General features: G+C 42.9%; 1 long non-coding RNA gene across 1 annotated transcript; it reads right to left on the bottom strand.

Annotated features, from left to right (window-relative positions):
* Positions 1 to 180: 180 nt before the first annotated feature.
* On the bottom strand, positions 181 to 1728 carry LOC121537312. Its single transcript, XR_005995034.2, has 3 exons — positions 1599 to 1728; positions 1299 to 1344; positions 181 to 1144 (listed from the first exon to the last, which is right to left on the bottom strand). It is a non-coding gene; the product is annotated as an uncharacterized LOC121537312 (long non-coding RNA).
* Between the last annotated feature and the right edge of the window lie 7683 nt (positions 1729 to 9411).

Here is a 9411-nt window from a genome sequence, read left to right as displayed (position 1 = left end):
CCAAGTTATCAATTAAAAGTTTAGGGAAAAACTGCACTTATCCTCGTGAAAATTACAGTTTATTAAATATTCTACAGCTGTAATGTTATCAATCAAATCAAACTTTATTTAAATATCACATTTCTTACAACAAATGCATCTCAATGTGTTCAAAGTCATGCATTGAAAGACATGTGGCACTTAACATCATTCCTCTTGGCAGGTGTCTATATGTGACCAGGAGATTCTCTCTACCACATGCAAATGCCTCCGTGGAGCTCATAAGTGTAGCCATGCAGCCTATTTTGGCAGTTCACAATATCGGCCGTACGGATGTGGAAGGCCACTGGAGGAAGCCAGCCGTGCCCAACCAGGTGCAGTTAGTGGAGGACCTGTACCCGGCCAAAGACTACAACCCTCTGTCCCGAGATCCAACAGAGGAGGATCTTCAATGGCTAAGGAACCGTATCCGGGGCAGGTTCAGTGGAATGTCATGTCTCATTGAACCTGAGCCAGAACATTCGCTACCCTTCCTGCCATCCCTGTTTGTACCGGACATTGTTAAAAAACAAGGGCGCACCAACCCCAACTGGCACACCATGAGGAGAAGGGAGGTTGACGGCCAGCAATTATGGAGCAGTGGTTAGGGCCAGCAATTATGGAGCAGTGGTTAGGGCCAAGCGCATTACTCCATCGCTGCTAAAAAGGGTCCTCAGATCACAGTCATTGGATGGGGTGTTGTCTGTAAAGTGGGGCACAGATAACGAAGAGGAGGGCCTCAAGTCATTCAAAATGGCTACAGGGATGGATCTGTAGGAGTCAGGGCTTTGGGTCACAGAGTCTGGGATCCTGGGTGCCTCACCAGATGGTCTGGTGGGCACCACAGCAGTGGTGCCACAGCAGTGGTGGAAGTCAAGTGTCCCTATGGTGCAAGGGACCTTACCATTGAAGAGGCAGTGAAGTTGAAGGATTTCTATATCAAGGAGGTAGGGTCTTACCGCCTCCGTAAAGACCATCCTTACTGGCACCAGGTCCAAGGTCAGCTCCACATTACTGGAAGGGACACCTACTTCTTTGTGGTGTGGACCACCAAAGCCTCCATCACCATCCCCATCCAGAAACCTCTGACAGACTCCTATTGCTCCTCCTGTCCTCCTGTCAGTACCTGTGGTCCAAATGGTCCAAAAATATTGCACATAGTTCATACACACACACTAGGCTCCCAGAATAGGTTATACTACATACAAATAAAAGTAATGTGGTTAACTTTATCATGGGCACAGTGGGAATTTATATCTGTGGTTCAGATGATTTCTTACCCCCTGTGTCTTACTTGCTGAAGGCCCCAGTCATCTCTGCCTGTACCTGACATTGTTGAAAAACAAGTGAACAATGAATAAAGATCATACACAAACAATAGGTTATTAGAAAAGGTTATATAACATTCAAGTTTTGCTCAAAGCAGCCAACCAAAGTAATATAGTTAACGTAAGTTCAATCACAGGCTGGTCTGAGTGCATCCCCTCACAGTTTCATTCAGTAGTACAACACAATTTACATTTCATTTTATCATGGGCACAGTGCGAATTTATATCTGTGATGTTTAAATTATGTCTTACCCCCAGAGTGAGAGAGAACATCACTTCTAGCAGATCTCCTTGCTGAGGATGGCGTTGATCATGCACTGCTTCTCGTGGGGTGAGCTTGATGGGACTCTAACCCGGACGCTTATAAGAAATCCCGCTATGCCCGCCGACTAACCATCAAACAGGCAAAGAGTCAATACAGGGCTAAGATTGAATCGTACTACACTGGCTCTGACGCTCGTCGGATGTGGCAGGGCTTGAAAACTATTACAGACTACAAAGGGAAGCACAGCCGCGAGCTGCCCAGTGACACAAGCCTACCAGACGAGCTAAACCACTTCTATGCTCGCTTCGAGGCAAGCAACACTGAAGCATGCATGAGAACACCAGCTGTTCCAGATGACTATGTGATCACGCTCTCCGTAGCCGATGTGAGTAAGACTTTTAAGCAGGTCAACATTCACAAGGCCGCAGGGCCAGACGGATTACCAGGACGTGTACTCAGAGCATGTGCTGACCAACTGGCAAGTGTCTTCACTGACATTTTCAACATGTCCCTGACTGAGTCTGTAATACCAACATGTTTCAAGCAGACCACCATAGTCCCCGTGCCCAAGGACTCTAAGATAACCTGCCTAAATGACTACCGACCCGTAGCACTGACGTCTGTAGCCATGAAGTGCTTTGAAAGGCTGGTCATGGCTCACATCAACAGCATTATCCCAGAAACCCTAGACCCACTCCAATTTGCATACCGCCCCAACAGATCCACAGATGATGCAATCTCTATTGCACTCCACACTGCCCTTTCCCACCTGGACAAGAGGAACACCTACGTGAGAATGCTATTCATTGACTACAGCTCAGCATTCAACACCATAGTGCCCTCTAAGCTCATCACTAAGCTAAGGATCCTGGGACTAAACACCTCCCTCTGCAACTGGATCCTGGACTTCCTGACGGGCCGCCCCCAGGTGGTAAGGGTAGGTAACAACACATCTGCCACACTGATCCTCAACACGGGGGCCCCTCAGGGGTGCGTGCTCAGTCCCCTCCTGTACTCTCTGTTCACCCATAACTGCATGGCCAGGCACGACTCCAACACCATCATTAAGTTTGCCGACGACACAACAGTGGTAGGCCTGATCACCGACAACGATGAGACATCCTATAGTGAGGAGGTCAGAGACCTGGCCGTGTGGTGCCAGGACAACAACCTCTCCCTCAAAGTGACCAAGACAAAGGTGATGATTGTGGACTACAGGAAAAAAAAGAGGACTGAGCACGCCCCCATTCTCATCGACGGGGCTGTAGTGGAACAGGTTGAGAGCTTCAAGTTCCTTGGTGTCCACATCACCAACGAACTATCATGGTCCAAACACACCAAGACAGTTGTGAAGAGGGCACGACAAAGCCTATTCCCCCTCAAGAGACTGAAAAGATTTGGCATGGGTCCTCAGATCCTCAAAAGATTATACAGCTGCACCATCGAGAGCATCCTGACTGGTTGCATCACCGCCTGGTATGGCAACTGCTTGGCCTCCGACCGCAAGGCACTACAGAGGGTAGTGCGTACGGCCCAGTACATCACTGGGGCCAAGCTTCCTGCCATCCAGGACCTCTATACCAGGCGGTGTCAGAGGAAGGCCCTCAAAATTGTCAAAGACTCCAGCCACCCTAGTCATAGACTGTTCTCCCTGCTACCGCACGGCAAGCGGTACCGGAGTGCCAAGTCTAGGTCCAAAAGACTTCTCAACAGCTTCTACCCCCAAGCCATAAGACTCCTGAACAGCTAATCATGGCTACCCAGACTATTTGCACTGCCCCCCCACCCCATCCTTTTTACGCTGCTGCTACTCTGTTAATTATTTATGCATAGTCACTTTAACTCTACCCACATGTACATATTACTTCAACTATCTCAACTAGCCGGTGCCCCGCACATTGACTCTGCACCGGTACCCCCTGTATATATAGCCTCCCTACTGTTATTTTATTTTACTTCTGCTCTTTTTTTCTCAACACTTTTTTTGTTGTTGTTTTATTTTTACTTTTTTTGTTAAAAATAAATGCACTGTTGGTTAAGGGCTGTAAGTAAGCATTTCACTGTAATGTCTGCACCTGTTGTATTCGGCGCATGTGACCAATACAATTTGATTTGATTTGATGTTCTGCATGTCATGCCTCATGTCTAAAATATGGGGAAAATGGGACATAAAGTAAAAATGTCAATGCATCTACAAATTCAATGTTTTACACAATATTGTATCATATTTGATGAGCTACTGACCTGTCCGTCCACAGGCCCGATGTGCTGTAGTCTCCACAACAGGACACTCGCATCACACTGGCACAGGATGTCCATGCACCGGATGGTCTGAGGGATACACTCCTGTTCGACTGGAGACATTTGGTCAGTGGTAGGTATTTTTATTTTTCAATGCTGTATCGCCATCTTTATCTGGACAGAAAACACACTGTTTATCATAACACAAACACACCTTGGACAATGTGACAAGTGGTCCCTCAACACCCAATCCTCATACCTCATTGTTTGTTCTTGTCCCCAATCAACAGTCTGGATCTTCCTCTTCTACCATGGTGGATGAGCTTCCTTTTCTGGTAAATACAGGGCCATTTATCTTTCCCAACAGAAAATGAGAGCTGCAGACCAGAGTGTTGTCACTGTGTTTCCAGTTTGCCCATCTGAAAGTAAAAAGTTAATTTTACTAGCTAGCTAAGTTGATTACTAAAATGGTAACATCTATATTAAAATGCCATAACCAAAAGACTTGGCTGTAGTAACGGTAAAATAGACAGAGTTTTGGTCTATCTGCACATCTAAAATCCTACTATGTGGATAGCACATTTCTGCAGGGATGGAATAATTATCTGGAATGCTAAACTAGATGATCAGGACAGTCTAGGGTACTATTTGCCCGAAGAGGTGAAGTATTGTGTTGCGCTAGACTGTACTTCTGATTCTAATTCTCAAGAGGAAAGTTAAAACCCTCAGCCGTGAGGTCACCGAGGAGGACCAACAGTAATCGGGGGATCGTCTGAAATGGACTGACATGCAGGGATGGAACATAATGATTTTGGGCAATGGCCAGCAGACCACAATTTCTACTAGCATTCAGGTCCTAAATCTGTGCAACACTGTTAGTGGCATGCGATGTTTGTAAAGGCAAAATTTCACTGCTGTGTCAAGCTAGTTTGGCACATTTTCTACTAGCCATTTCACTGCTGTGTCGGGCTAGTTTGGCACATTGTCTACTAACCCAGTCTGAAAAGTACTAGCCTCAGGCTTAATTTCCATCCCTGCTGACATGTACAACTGACTTCACAGGTCATTTGATTAGTCATGTACAACAGATGCACTCATGGAACAAAAACCATTTGTGTTTTGTATGGGAAAACATTGAGCCCATACGTCCTTTGTGAGCTACCTAGCCAGCTAGTTAACGTTAGCTCACCGTTCATGTAGTCACACTTTTCTACGAGATGACATGCTAGCTAATGTTAGCCCACCAGGATATTTAGCTAAAGTTTAGCTAGCTAGTTACGTTAGCTCATCGTTCGTGTAGTCAGACATTTCCCCAGTGGTGGTGACATGTTAGCTAGTCAACCAGGTCAGGGATATTTAACATTTGCTAGTTAGCGCTAATCGCTAACGTTAGGTACATTCGCTAGCCTGTCACCGCCTGTCGGGTAAGTCCGACTACACCACCGTGGGATACGGTGCAACGTTGGCTAGCAAATATAGCCAACTAGACAACCAAGGTGCCTAATTAGCTAGCCCACCAGGCGATATTTAGCTGGCTATATCCCTGACCTGGTGGGATAGCATGTCACCACGTGAAAAAGTATGACTACACAAACCGTGAGCTAAAGTTAACTAGCTGGCTAGCTCACAAAGGACTTGCCAATAATGAAAGGTCACAACAGTCATTATGCTAGCCTATGCTGGTTTTCTTTTTACCTGTAAGGAACATGCTTTGTAACGTGCGTTGTACACATAACTACAGTCGGTGATTATCTAGCAAATTTTCATAAGTATCTAGCTAACCACAGATCATTGACCTAACCAAAATAGCTTGTTAGTGTAATAGGTTGAAAAACTGTCACTAAAAATAGACACCCCTTGATAAAAAAAAAAAGTTTGTGTCTTATCAAACTCTTATTTTCTATACGCTTTAGCAGTATTTAGTCCAATAGATGGCGCTGTTGCACTGTGGTAATGGGGAAAGCAACCAGTTCTGGCCATGCGCGCACCACTCCTTAGAATAAAGAAAGTGCCAGAACTGTCAAGACAATAACTTTTGTGTCCGTTTCTCAATATCACTACAGGTAGGTAACAGCACATTTTAACTTTCTAATATCGAAAGAACGTCATAACATGCTGGGTAACAAACCAGTAAAGGGATGATCATGTTTGGGGAAAGTTGTATGTGTTATTTTTGTGTCAAACTGAGTGAGTGAAGAACGTGACTGAGAATGAATGAATTAATGAGTGAGTGAGTGTATGTTAGCTTTATGCTAGCTGTGGTGAAAACTATTTTACAAGTCACATAGATACTTTTTTCTGAGTAAATGTACATGATTTCCTATTAGTAATTTCATAAAGAATCCATTTTTTTGAGGTTTCTGAGTTTGTTTTACGTGTTACTGGTTTTGTGTAAAATTGTGCTCCCTGCCTGTGTCAAATGTATTCAGTGCAGGCAGTGCAGGTGCAAGAGAGAGTGACAATTTCATGGCTGCACTACTGTTTTGAAACTGAATGTAATGTTTATTTGTTTTCTACATGTGTAGCAATATTCAGGTCAGTTGTTTATCTTTATCCATAAGTGTTTCGATTGCGTGAATGAGAAAATCTACTATAGGTAAAGTGCACTTATGTTGTGTAAGTTAATGTGTGCACTTGTATGTGGTTGAATGTTTCGTCATCACTTATCAATCCACAGTGGTGTAAAAAGTACCCAATTGTCATACTTGAGTAAAAGTAAAGATACCTTAATAGAAAATGACTCAAGTAAAACTGAAAGTCACCCAGTAAAATACTACATGAGTAAAAGTATTTGGTTTTAAATATACTTAAGTATCAAAAGTAAAAGTATAAATCATTACAAATGTAATATAAAGCAAACCAGGCGGCACCATTTTATTGTTTTTATGTATTTATTTACGGATAGCCAGGGGGAAACACTCATACATAATGTACTAACAAAGCATGTGTTTAGTGATTCCGCCAGATCAGAGGCAGTAGGGATGACCTGGGATGTTCTCTTGATAAGTGTTTGAATTAGACAAGCATTCAAAATGTAACGAGTACTTTTGGGTGTCAGGGAAAATGTATGGAGTAAAAAGTACATCATCTTCTTTAGGAATGTAGTGAAGTAAAAGTTTTCAAAAATATAAATAGTAAAGTAGAGAGACCCAAAAAAACGACTTAAGTAGTACTTTGAACTATTTTTACTTGAGTACATTACACTACTGGCAATCCATTTAAATGAATTGATAACCAAATATTTTAAATGAGATAATTGAATAAGAAAAAGCATATTACAGAATAAAGAAAGTGCCAAAATTTGCTACTTGTTGATGAGAGTTTGCATGGAGAAATGTGGAGGTTTTCCCCACCCTGGGTCTTGAATGATGACATCAAAGCTTGTGACAGGATGTGTAGTTCTGTATGAAAGCCACATTGGCGGCTAATAAGCATTTCATTTTTGGGGGCTACAGGCGAATATATTGGTAAAAGTTACCTTGTCCAAGAGAGATTTGCGCGGTTATCATGCCAGGGTAAGTCTACACAAAACACAGACCTTATATGAAGTAGTTCTAAAATCCCCTATGGAAAAATGAATGGTGGAAAAACAATTGGAACCATTTCCGGGTTTTACTGCCAGGTCTTATGGGTATTATGACTCATACTGTGGTACTCCGTTTTTTTTTCTCCAGAAAATCACATTGTAGGAATTTTAATGAATTTATTTGCAAATTATGGTGGAAAATAAGTATTTGGTCAATAACAAAAGTTTCTCAATACTTTGTTATATACCCTTTGTTGGCAATGACACGGGTCAAACGTTTTCTGTAAGTCTTCACAAGGTTTTCACACACTGTTGCTGGTATTTTGGCCCATTCCTCCATGCAGATCTCCTCTAGAGCAGTGATGTTTTGGGGCTGTCGCTGGGCAACACAGACTTTCAACTCCCTCCAAAGACTTTCTATGGGGTTGAGATCTGGAGACTGGCTAGGCCACTCCAGGACCTTGAAATGCTTCTTACAAAGCCACTCCTTCGTTGCCCGGGCGGTGTGTTTGGGATCATTGTCATGCTGAAAGACCCAGCCACGTTTAATCTTCAATGCCCTTGCTGATGGAAGGAGGTTTTCACTCAAAATCTCACGATACATGGCCCCATTCATTCTTTCCTTTACACGGATCAGTCGTCCTGGTCCCTTTGCAGAAAAACAGCCCCAAAGCATGATGTTTCCACCCCCATGCTTCACAGTAGGTATGGTGTTCTTTGGATGCAACTCAGCATTCTTTGTCCTCCAAACACGACGAGTTGAGTTTTTACCAAAAAGTTCTATTTTGGTTTCATCTGACCATATGACATTCTCCCAATCCTCTTCTGGATCATCCAAATGCACTCTAGCAAACTTCAGACGGGCCTGGACATGTACTGGCTTAAGCAGGGGGATATGTCTCGCACTGCAGGATTTGAGTCCCTGGTGGCGTAGTGTGTTACTGATGGTAGGCTTTGTTACTTTGGTCCCAGCTCTCTGCAGGTCATTCACTAGGTCCCCCCTTGTGGTTCTGGGATTTTTGCTCACCGTTCTTGTGATCATTTTGACCCCACGGGGTGAGATCTTGCGTGGAGCCCCAGATCGAGGGAGATTATCAGTGGTCTTGTATGTCTTCCATTTCCTAATAATTGCTTCCACAGTTGATTTCTTCAAACCAAGCTGCTTACCTATTGCAGATTCAGTCTTCCCAGCCTGGTGCAGGTCTACAATTTTGTTTCTGGTGTCCTTTGACAGCTCTTTGGTCTTGGCCATAGTGGAGTTTGGAGTGTGACTGTTTGAGGTTGTGGACAGGTGTCTTTTATACTGATAACAAGTTCAAACAGGTGCCATTAATACAAGTAACGAGTGGAGGACAGAGAAGCCTCTTAAAGAAGAAGTTACAGGTCTGTGAGAGCCAGAAATCTTGCTTGTTTGTAGGTGACCAAATACTTATTTTCCACCATCATTTGCAAATAAATTCATTAAAAATCCTACAATGTGATTTTCTGGAATTTTTTTCCTCAATTTGTCTGTCATAGTTGACGTGTACCTATGATGAAAATTACATGCCTCTCTCATCTTTTTAAGTGGGAGAACTTGTACAATTGGTGGCTGACTAAATACTTTTTTTCCCCACTGTATGTTGTGTTTTGGTGGTTAAATCAATGTTCTCATGGTATTTCACAGTAAACTTATATTTTGGACAACGGTTGTGTGGTGAAAGATGTCACCAAACAAAAATGAATGCACAATAAAATGTTTTGAATATAAGACGTGTTACCACTTCAAAGTTTTTTACTAAGAGTTAAAAGAAAATTCACCACACACTTGTGAAAATTACATATAATTACTACAAATACAATAACAAATGATAACACACATATTGTAAAGTGTGTGAGTGACAGTGAAAATGTTATGATAGCTCATCCTTCCTTACAAAGAATGAATGACACAGTAACACTGTTATCAACAAGTATAAATTGAGACCTTTGAACATCCTGTCATTTCTTGCCTCCTGTGGTCAAAGATGGTCGGAAACCCAAGATCAACTGTC

This window comes from Coregonus clupeaformis, chromosome 2, assembly GCF_020615455.1.
Source record: "Coregonus clupeaformis isolate EN_2021a chromosome 2, ASM2061545v1, whole genome shotgun sequence".
Classification (NCBI taxonomy): Eukaryota; Metazoa; Chordata; class Actinopteri; order Salmoniformes; family Salmonidae; genus Coregonus; species Coregonus clupeaformis.
The sequence above is the reverse complement of the archived record's forward strand: the minus strand, read 5'-3'. Positions and strand labels throughout refer to the sequence as shown.